General features: G+C 45.9%; 1 pseudogene; it reads left to right on the plus strand.

The window, feature by feature from the left end:
- The first annotated feature begins 9,141 nt into the window (after positions 1 to 9,141).
- On the plus strand, positions 9,142 to 9,259 carry LOC126211952 (5S ribosomal RNA; annotated as a pseudogene).
- Positions 9,260 to 10,472: the final 1,213 nt, after the last annotated feature.

The following is a 10,472-nucleotide window of genomic DNA, read 5'->3' on the forward strand; positions in this document are numbered from 1 at the left end:
AAGACATACAAATAGCAATAAAAGCTTTTGAAGGAGAAGACAATGACCCCACTAAATTACTAGATACACTTGTATTTCTCATGCAGTCACTCGGACAAAACATAGTTTTTTCAACTGTTGATTTGTTGACAACACCAGTTTCAAGCGAATGTATGTACGCAAATCCGAACCTTGGCTTTATGTCTGAACAGAAATTGTGTGAGTCAAGTTTGTCTGAAGAAAATAAAGTTTATTTGAAGAAGAGATGCATTCAGTTTAGTCTGAAACTCATAAAAGAAATTCAACAAAGAATGACAAGTAACGTTACGATCCTGAAAAAAATTTCAATGCTGAATGTTGAAGAAACACTAAAAGTGAATAAAAATAATGCTGTAGCGGATGAAGCCAAAGAATTGGGTTTTAGAGGCGATTTCATAGACGGAATGCTGCAAGAATGGCATAATATCAACTTCATTAGGTGGAATAACACTACTAACACTTCGATTTTGGAGTGAGGTTTTGCAGTATAAAAATGCCGCAGGGGAGAATCCTTTTTCTTTTATTTCACAGCTAGCAATGACTGTTCTATGCCTACCGCATTCAAATGCAGAAGTGGAAAGAATATTCAGTTCTACGAACATTATAAAAACTAAACAACGTAACAGATTATCGTTAAAGATAATTAATGCTTTGATCATATTGAGAGAGCAGCTGAAGAAACAAAATAAAGATTGTGCATCTTTTGACATACTGTCAGACGTATTGGAGCTTATTGGAACGAACAAAAGTTATTCTTTTGCGACAAAGCCAGTCGAACTGCAACATCATCTTTAGAGCGACGTTCAACCCTGTACATCAACTACAGTTCTGTCAGAGCATGGAACAGAAGAGTTATTCGATCTTCTGAGTGACGACGATGAATAGCTCACATACCGGTATGTATATATTTTGTAATCTTAGGTGTTGCGTCAATTATGATAACATGTTTAATGAAACGTTAGCGTATTTTGTATGTATGTTGTTGCAAGCGATGCGTCATTTAATTTAGACAATATAGCAATTACGTATGAGGATTTTTATTAATATTTTATTATCCCCCCCCCCCCCTGGCTTACAGCACCATTCACAGCACGAAATTTTCAGCACACCCCTAGTAAAACCAGTTTTAGCGACTTTTGATATTGAATCTAGCGACACGGGTTTTTTAGAGTTGGCAACACTGTGCACAGTTGGAGGTGAGCCGCCAGCAGTGGTGGATGTGAAGAGAGAGATGCCAAAGTTTTAAGCGAACGATCTGGACGTATGTCCGCCAGAAAAAGGAAATTTGTAAAGATGGATGTCATGAATTTATATATATATATATATATGATGACTTTTGAACACTATTAAGGTAAATACATTGTTTGTGATCTATCAAAATCTTTCATTTGATAACTATGCCTATCCGTAGTTGGTGCCTTCAGTAGTTATAATCTTATTTAGCTGGCAGTATTGGCGCTCGCTGTATTGCAGTAGATCGAGTAACGAAGATTTTTGTGAGGTAAGTGATTCGTGAAAGGTATAAGTTATTGTTAGTCAGGGCCATTCTTTTGTGTGTGTCAGTTTAGTGTTGATCAGAATAAGTAAAGAGAGAAATGTCTGAGTACGTTCAGTTTTGCTCAGCTGTTTGAAAATTAACCAACACAGTAATTCATAATTTTTCCAAGGGAACGTTTCAACTTTTTGCTATCTATAGAGAAGCAGTAACAGGAATGGCAGCCCATTCTTCACGGAATGCTGCACTGAGGAGGTATCGATGTCGGTCGGTGAGGCCTGGCACGAAGTTGGCGTTCTAAAACATTACAAAGGTTTTCTGTAGGATTCAGGTCAGGACTCTGTGCAGGCCAGTCCATTACACGGATATTATTTTCGTGTAACCACTCCGCCACGGGCCGTGCATTAAGAACAGGTGCTCGATCATGTTGAAAGATGCAATCGCCATCCCCGAATTGTTCTTCAACAGTAGGAAACAATGAGGTTCTTACAAAAACAATGTAGATCTGTGCTGTGACAGTGCCACGCAAAACAACAAGGGGTGTAAGCCCCCTTCATGAAAAACACGACCACACCGGAACACTACCACCTCCGAAATTTTACTGTTGGCATTGCACAAGCTGGCAGATGATGTTCACCGAGCATTCGCCATACCCACAGCCTGCCATCGGATCGTCACATTGTGTACCGTGATTCGTTACTCCACACAACTTTTTTCCTCTGCTCAATCGTCCATTGTTTACGCTCCTTACACCAAGCGAGGCGTGGTTTGGCGTTGACCGGCGTGATGCGTGGCTAATGAGCAGCCGCCCGACCATGAAATCCAAGTTTTCTCGCCCCCCGCCTAACTGTCATAGTACTTGCAGTGGATCGAGATGCAGTTTGGAATTCCTGTGTGGTGGTCTGTATAGATGTCTGTCTATTACATATTACGACTGCCTTCAACTGTCGGCGGTCTCTTGTCAGTCAACAGACGAGTCGGCCTGTCAGCTATTGTGCTGTACGTGTCCCTTCCCGTTTCCACTTCACTATCACATCGGAAACAGTGGACCTAGGGATATTCAGGAGTGTGGAAATCTCGCGTACAGACGTATGACACAAATGACGTTCGAAGTCCATGAGTTGCGCGGTGGACCCCATTCTGCTCTCTCACAATGTCTAATGACTACTGAGGTCACTGATATGGAGTACCTGTCAGCAGGTCACAGCACAATGCACTTACATGACAAACGTATGTTTTTGGGGATGTCCGGATACGTTTTGATCATATAGTGTATGTCCCCCATTATGTGGTTGAGGAAACCGAAAATTCAGAAGGGCGTGAAAACATTTTAAATAACTGTATAACGTGTACAGTAGAGAAACAGCTGGGAGACGATGACTGTACCGGCGTGACAATGCACCCTGTAATAAAGAAGCATCTGTGGGACAGAAGTTTGTTGAGAATAGGATAACGAAACTGACAGCATAGCCAGAATGCTGACCTCAATTCAATGGGACACCTTTCGGATGACTTGTAACGTGGACTTCGTTCACTGAAAGTGCCCCGCCGGCCGGAGTGGCCGAGTGGTTCTAGGCGCTACAGTCTGGAACCGCGCGACCGCTACGGTCGCAGGTTCGAATCCTGCCTCGGGCATGGATGTGTGTGATGTCCTCAGGTTAGTTAGGTTTAAGTAGTTCTAAGTTCTAGGGGACTGATGAGCTCAGAAGTTAAGTCCCATAGTGCTCAGAGCCATTGAACCATTGAACCATTGAAAGTGCCCCCACAGAGTTCAAGCCGTCATGAAGGCGAAGGGTTGACACACCCCATATTAGTGTTCAGTAATAGCTATCAGGGTACTTTTGATTAGATAGCGTTTATAGTCATTTGTCCCTCGGTCAATAAGCAAATGGAATAGGACAGAAAATCGTTACTATTGGTATGAAGTATTCACCGATAAGCCCTGTACAGCTGCTTGCCATGAATATACGGGATAGTCAGGAACTGTCTGAAAAGCTTGTAACGGTGTTGCAGGGGAGTTTGTGCTGAGAATGAACTGTTCAGGAAAAAGAAATCGGATACGTCGTGCCGTTTTCGAGTTATTTAGCACTGAAGTTAGCCAAGCGGGCCGTCGCGCCCGCAAAGTCTAGCAGCCTCTCAGAGACAAGTGTCTCCAAATGTATCCCTCGTTTGGTTTCGTCAAGCCGAACGTAGTTTTTGCTCATGTAGCTTAATTTTATCACTTCTGAGAAATGCGCATTTTAATTGGTGATGAGCATACAAGTTGCAGCTCACGAACCCACCGTTGTCTTTGCGCGTTACCGCACGTTAGCGCGTGCAAGTGCTTGATTTTTCACGCGCACCGATCTGATTGGCCATCTTCAGTGTTACTGTTATCCTTATCACCTACAGCCATTAGCGCTACTACAACAGCATATACGATGGCTTCTACAATAAGAAACAACACAGCTGGTACAAATATAGCTCCCAGCACCACCTCGAATTATCTGCGCCTCAGGTAGGACGGCCCCCCTCGTACTGTGGCCACACGCTGTGGAGCGGCCGGAGGGCGTTTCACGGTCTGCCGGTCAAACCGCTTCCACCCTGCGCGGGAAGGCCCTTTGCTCTCCGGGACGCTGTGTGGTTTAATTAACGCTCAATCTGTCGCCGAGCAACAGGCCGGCAAGTTGGGCCGCCCTTCAGCTGACATGCTCGAGAGGCCCCTCACCGAAGTTGAGCTGGTCTTGTTGTTATAACTAATAGATGTCGCCACGGTCTGATTTTGAGGAGCTGATGGCGGAATCGGGCGGATTAATCAGAAACTGCTCGTAACTTCATCCATTTACCACACTGAGAGCGAAGTTAATCGTGATTTTCATTTGTAAGCGGTATCCTTTTTTCTGTTACAAATTCTCACCCGTAAAATGACAATGCAAACATGAACCGTATAAACAGCTGAAAGTTTAAATAGTTTTGTTCGAATGGAACAGATAACCCCCCCATTGCTACGACTTATACAAAGCATAGCCTTTACAGGAAAACGTTAGGAGGATATAAGACAGTTGATGAATGTGAAAGATGGACTATTGCAGCACACAATTTAGATTACCGGACAAACTGAACGATGGCACGGGGCGAAATATCATATTAACATCAAAAGGGCAATATATTTGAGAAAAACAGGGTCACCGACTGAGCCGTGTGGGCATGGTACGCTAATTATCAACACTGTAATTTTTGTCCCGCTGTGCAGAGGATCCCTATCGAACGCATTTCTCATAATATTGGGTAAAAATGACATTCACATTAGAGTGACGTACGCAGCTGCAAGGAAACGCGGATGTGGTACATAACGGTTAACCGCCCAATGGATAGCTAGGAACAGTAGTGTTGAGGAACTGAGAAATGGATACGGTAGCTCCTTTCTGCAATTCTGTCGCGTCTCCAGGCCGACCCATCTTACTGCGCTGTTTCCATACAGGCGGTTAGTACACACGCACCACTTCACTGTGGGACGTTACCTGTCTGCTGAATAGTAGGTGTGTAAACAGCATCCCACTCGAGCAGATCAGTTGCGACTTTACCTGATGTTGCTTACACCTTAGGTAATTGGACTGTTCAAATGGTTCAAATGGCTCTGAGCACTATGGGACTCAACATCTTAGGTCATAAGTCCCCTAGAACTTAGAACTACTTAAACCTATCTAACCTAAGGACATCACACACACCCATGCCCGAGGCAGGATTCGAACCTGCGACCGTAGCAGTCCCGCGGTTCCGGACTGCAGCGCCAGAACCGCTAGACCACCGCGGCCGGCAATTGGACTGTGCATGGTCCTGTTTAAAAGAAGTAACTCGATGTAGTCATAATAAGGTCACGCCCAGCAGCTAGCTCGGTGCAAATAATGATCCATAGCTGTGATCCTGCATTCAAATAGTCTATGCATTGCCTAGAACAGCGATTTTAAAAAATACACAGAAATATAAAATAAAATACAAATGAACAGTTTAATAAAAAGGGTTCTTAAACGTCTGTAATTGATGTGGACAACAGTGAATTACAGTGAATAATGATTATTCATGAAAGTATATCTCGTCTAAACGAAAAGTGGACCTACGATAGCCAGTTAAAATACAGACAGAAAATAACTACATCAAATGGAGTCAAGTTGCGTTGAGAGCTTTATAATAAGTTGTAGCTGAATCCCGAAGACGCGCGAAAACGTAAGTCCGTTTTATGATCACAATATACGAAATATTCACCAGCTCAAAATAGTTCAGAGTAGAATATGATTTAGAAACCGACACACGCGAGTTAAAGAGTAGAAACGCATATTCTGTTTGTTCTCAGTCTCGAAATGCAAACCGAGCGAGGTGGCGCAGTGGTTAGCACACTGGACTCGCATTCAGGAGGATGACGGTTCAAACCTTCGTCCTGGTTTAGGTTTTCGTGATTTTTCTAAACCGCTTCAGGCAAATGCCGGGATGGTTCCTTTGAAAGGGTACGACCGACGTTCTTCCCCATCCCTCCTAATCCGACGGGACCGATGACCTCGCTGTGTGGTCGCATCCCCCGAATCAACTTACCAACCAACCAACCATCCGAAATGCGATCGGAAAAAGGTAAAGAGTACTGTAGCGGCCGTTCACGGCCCACAATCAGTCACGTACACAATCAAATACCACTCGTTACCACAGGCAAGTCTCCCATCTTCAAGAACAAGCGTTAAAGTGTCTTCTTCAAGGTCTAAACAAAAAGTTCCCAGAATCACTATTTAAGCATATCACTCGAAAAAAAGTCTGTTTACACTTGGCTCCAGCGGTGTTCCGCCTCTGCATGCTTTTCCATTGGCTGAAGGCCATCCCCACCAAAAATACATCGTTCTTGTAATCTAAAGACATGATTTGGCTCAAACGTGACCACCTTCTGCAACGACATTTAAGTAAAAGAAATGTTATAAACATCCAGTGACACTCAGACTATGCACAATAAATATAAACATAGGTTTGTTCATAGATAAATAAGACGTTATTCCAGCGCTAGTGCCTTAGAGTGTGACTTGACAGCCTGTTACCAGTTCTACATTTTCTTTCTTTCACTGGTGCCATGTCCCACACTGACGCAGGGTCGGCATTGTTAGGAACGGATTTGGCAAGGTTAGTGGAAAGGGGTGGCCAGATGCCCCTCCTGCCGCCACCCCATACTCCCCGGGACGGAATTAGTGTACCCCAGCTGTCTGCGTCCAGTGTAATTCATGGAATAGTGCGAACATGTTCAGATGGCGGCGAGTCGTGTAACTGAGGCGGAAGGTGGGGACCAGCCCAGTATTCACCTGGAGGATGTGGAAAACCGCCTAAAAACCACATGCAGGATGGCCGGCACACCGGCCCTCGTCATTAATCCGCCTGGCGGATTCGATCCGGTGCCGGCGCGCCGACCCGAGTCCAGGAAACAGCGCGTTAGCGCTCTTTTTTTTTATCATATATAAAAAAGAAGGGAAATAAATATAGGGCCGAAGTGACATCCTCGTCACTTCACTGGGAGTAAATCCTATCCCTCGAAACAACGTAAACCTGGGACTCCCCACCGCTTCGGGGGGTTATGAAACATGCTGCCTAGAAAGTTCGCAAAATGCGTTTTATATTTAGAGTGGCGTCGGATGATTTCGTGTTGTTCTAGTAGATAATGCCAACAGTCCATGCCCGATATCAAGGTCCGCGAGAGCACGTAGTGCGATGCGTGTCCTCCAATCCATCGGATTGCCGATGTTTTTTGTGAGGGGAAAAAGACAGCGTCAGGGAAAAATAAAGCGTCCGTCGTGATCGTTGATTCATCGGTGCGTCGGAGGAGGGCCATGATGCGTTGCGTCAGCCGCCAAACATCCTTTGCCCCACCGCACTGCAGAGAATGTTCGTCGGTGTCCTGCATGCCACATATAAGGCAGAGCGGGGAATCTACCATGCGAATCTCGTACAATCGTTGGCGATTGACTGTCTTGCGGTTGATTAGTGTATACCATGACGATCGCGCTGCTGTGGTGAGGAGAGGTATATGGACAGCTCGCCAAATCTGTCGCCAGTTTCGTGTTGGGTATTTAAGTTCGACAACATTGCTGCCATGATGACGCCGCAAGCATCGATATATCTCACGGGTAGTGGGGATTCTTGTAGAAGGTATCTGTAACTGTACATAACAAAAATCAACAAAAATTCGCTGCTACACCACGGAAACGACGGCACGCTCTCGGCTATCCTGGCGGGTTACCAGTTCTACACTATCGGCAGCTTTTCAAGGCAACTACTGTGTTCTTTTACGGTGGTGACTTAACTTTTTTTTTCTGTCGGCTCTCTGCGAAGAGTCGCGTAATGACTACGATGGGTGTGGACATCTCCCCCCCCCCCCCCCCGCCACCGCTCTTGTTTACCACCTGAGTACGACTTCAGGAGATGCCTCGAGAGGGCGCGATGGTGCGGTGGCATGAGTTCGCTTCCCCAAAAGCCCTACTCCACGTACCATACGTCGGCTTGCGGAGAGTAGAGGTAGATGTAGACTCTGGAGGGTATACTTCTTTCATTTCTGCGTTAAAATTTCGCCGTCGGCGTGCAGCCATCAAGAGGCTAGTGTCGAGCAGACTGAGCGACAGCTAAGCGGAACTCGAACGCAGGAAGACTATGGGATTAGCGTCCCGTCGACAACGAGATCATTAGAACGGAGCACAAGCTCGGAGTAGGGGAAGGGCGTGGAAGAACATATCGGCCGCGTCCTTGTCAAATGAACCATTCCGGCGTTTCCCTAAAGCGACTTAGGGCAGCCGCGGAGGATTTGAATCTGGATGTTGGAAGAGGTTTCGGATCACTTGCCTTCGATTGCGAGTGCCTTCAGCACTGTTCCCTCTCGCTCGGTGCGGAGTGCGATCTACAGGTGTGAAATCTGCGCGACAGCAGACGGCGTGGCCGGGCTGAATGACGCAAGGCGGTGAGCTGCCGCGTTCAAATATGCATGCAGGTGGCGCCGCGGACCGTGTTAAAAATGCAGCCGCAGCGGCCCGCGGTCCGGGGTGGGGGCTCATCGCTCTTCTAACGGAGCAGCTGTTCCCCACCCTACACACTAATAATGCAGACCGGCAGCTGCGCCGCGGAAACCTAGGTCTGAGGGTGCCGGTCACACACTGATCGACGGACGCTACGGCGTACAACAACAGTCAGAGACTCTCGACTCACTGCCAAAGCGAGCGTCCCCCACGTGGCCAATATCACCGTCAAATATTAACGCACCATAACTGGATTCGGTTAGTTCATACAAATAATTGGGTTTAGCTATTGGTAGGGATATGACATCGAACGATCATATAGGCTCAACCGTAGGTGAAGTTCGAGGCAGTCTTCGGCTTATTGGTAGTATACTCGTGAAATGATCAGGCTACGAATGGGATAACTTACAAATCTCTCGTGCGCCTCATCCTGGAATACTGCTCTAGTGTGTGGGACTCATACGAAATAGGAGTAACCAGTAACGCCATCCGCGATTCTTTATTTATGGCGTCATACCTCCTTAATTACGTGTCGTACAGTGATATAATTTTGCAGATACATTCAGTGGCGTATGTGAATACTTTCTGCAAATATATCGTGAATAGAGTTAGTAGTACGCCAACGGCCTTGCTGCAGTGGTAACATCGGTTCCCATCAGAACACCGAAGTTAAGTGCTGTCGGGCTGGGCTAGGACTTGGATGGGTGACCATCCAGTCTGCCGAGCGCTGTTGACAAGCGGGGTGCACTCAGCCCTTGCGAGGCAAATTGAGGAGCTACTTCATTGAGAAGTATCGGCTCCGGTCTCGGAAACTGACATACGGCCGGGAGAGCGATGTAATGAGCACATGCCCCTCCATATCCACATCCAGTGAAGCCTGTGGGCTAAGGATGACACGGCGGCCGGTCGGTACCGTAGGGCCTTCATGACCTGTTCGGGAGGAGTTTAGTTTAGTTCAGTTTAGAGTTAGTAGTAAATAAGTAGCAAACTAAAACCTCGGAAGCCGAAGCTTTACTGAATCAACAGCGAAAGTGTAGTAAGCGATAATTTTTTTCCCTTCATTACACTGCGGGCGTATCAGCGAGAGAAAGCTTTTAAAAGGTTTTAAATTACGTGTAAATTTTAGTGCCATTCGTGAAGTGCTCTCATTCTCAAATGCTGTATGGATATAATCTGGGTAATTTGCGCGCCGTGAGTTACGACGCCTTAACACACCCAATTTCTAACTTTCATACTTATTGTGTTAAAGCTTTAACGTAAGATTGTACTTGCACGTCTTACTGAGTATTGAAATGTCGTGTGACAAGGGCCTCCCGTCGGGTAGACCGCTCGCCTGGTGCAAGTCTTTCGATTTGACGCCACTTCGGCGACTTACGCGTCGATGGGGATGAAATGATGATGATTAGGACAACACAACACCCAGTCCCTGAGCAGAGAAAATCTCCGATCCAGCCGGGAATCGAACCCGGGCCCTTAGGATTGACAGTCTGTCGCGCTGACTACTCAGCTACCGGGGGCGGATGTCTTACTCAGTAGATAATTTTACATTCGATCAATAAATATAAAAAAATAGTGAAAATAAAATTTTAGTTGTCGCTGGAAGCCGTTAAATAGGGAACGTGGAAATGAAATCGTCCGAACTTTTTACCGTTTAGTAATACAGATAGTGGATATTGTACATGTAGGCTACTAAAAATGGCAGCGCGAAAAGTCACAAGTTGTTTGACCCATAAGAGTGCGTCACACAGATGCTGAAAAAAGTAAATTGCAAGATACCTGAAGATAGACATACTATCCCGAGAGAATCCACTTGGAACGTTTCAAGAACCAGCTTTAAGTGAAGAATCTAAAAATATAACCTCCTACGTATTGCTTCCATAATGACAGCGAGTACAAGATTAGATTAATTATAGCTCGCACGGAGGCATTTAGACAGTCATTCCTCCCTG

The sequence above is a fragment of the Schistocerca nitens genome, chromosome 1, assembly GCF_023898315.1.
Source record: "Schistocerca nitens isolate TAMUIC-IGC-003100 chromosome 1, iqSchNite1.1, whole genome shotgun sequence".
NCBI classification, from domain to species: domain Eukaryota; kingdom Metazoa; phylum Arthropoda; class Insecta; order Orthoptera; family Acrididae; genus Schistocerca; species Schistocerca nitens.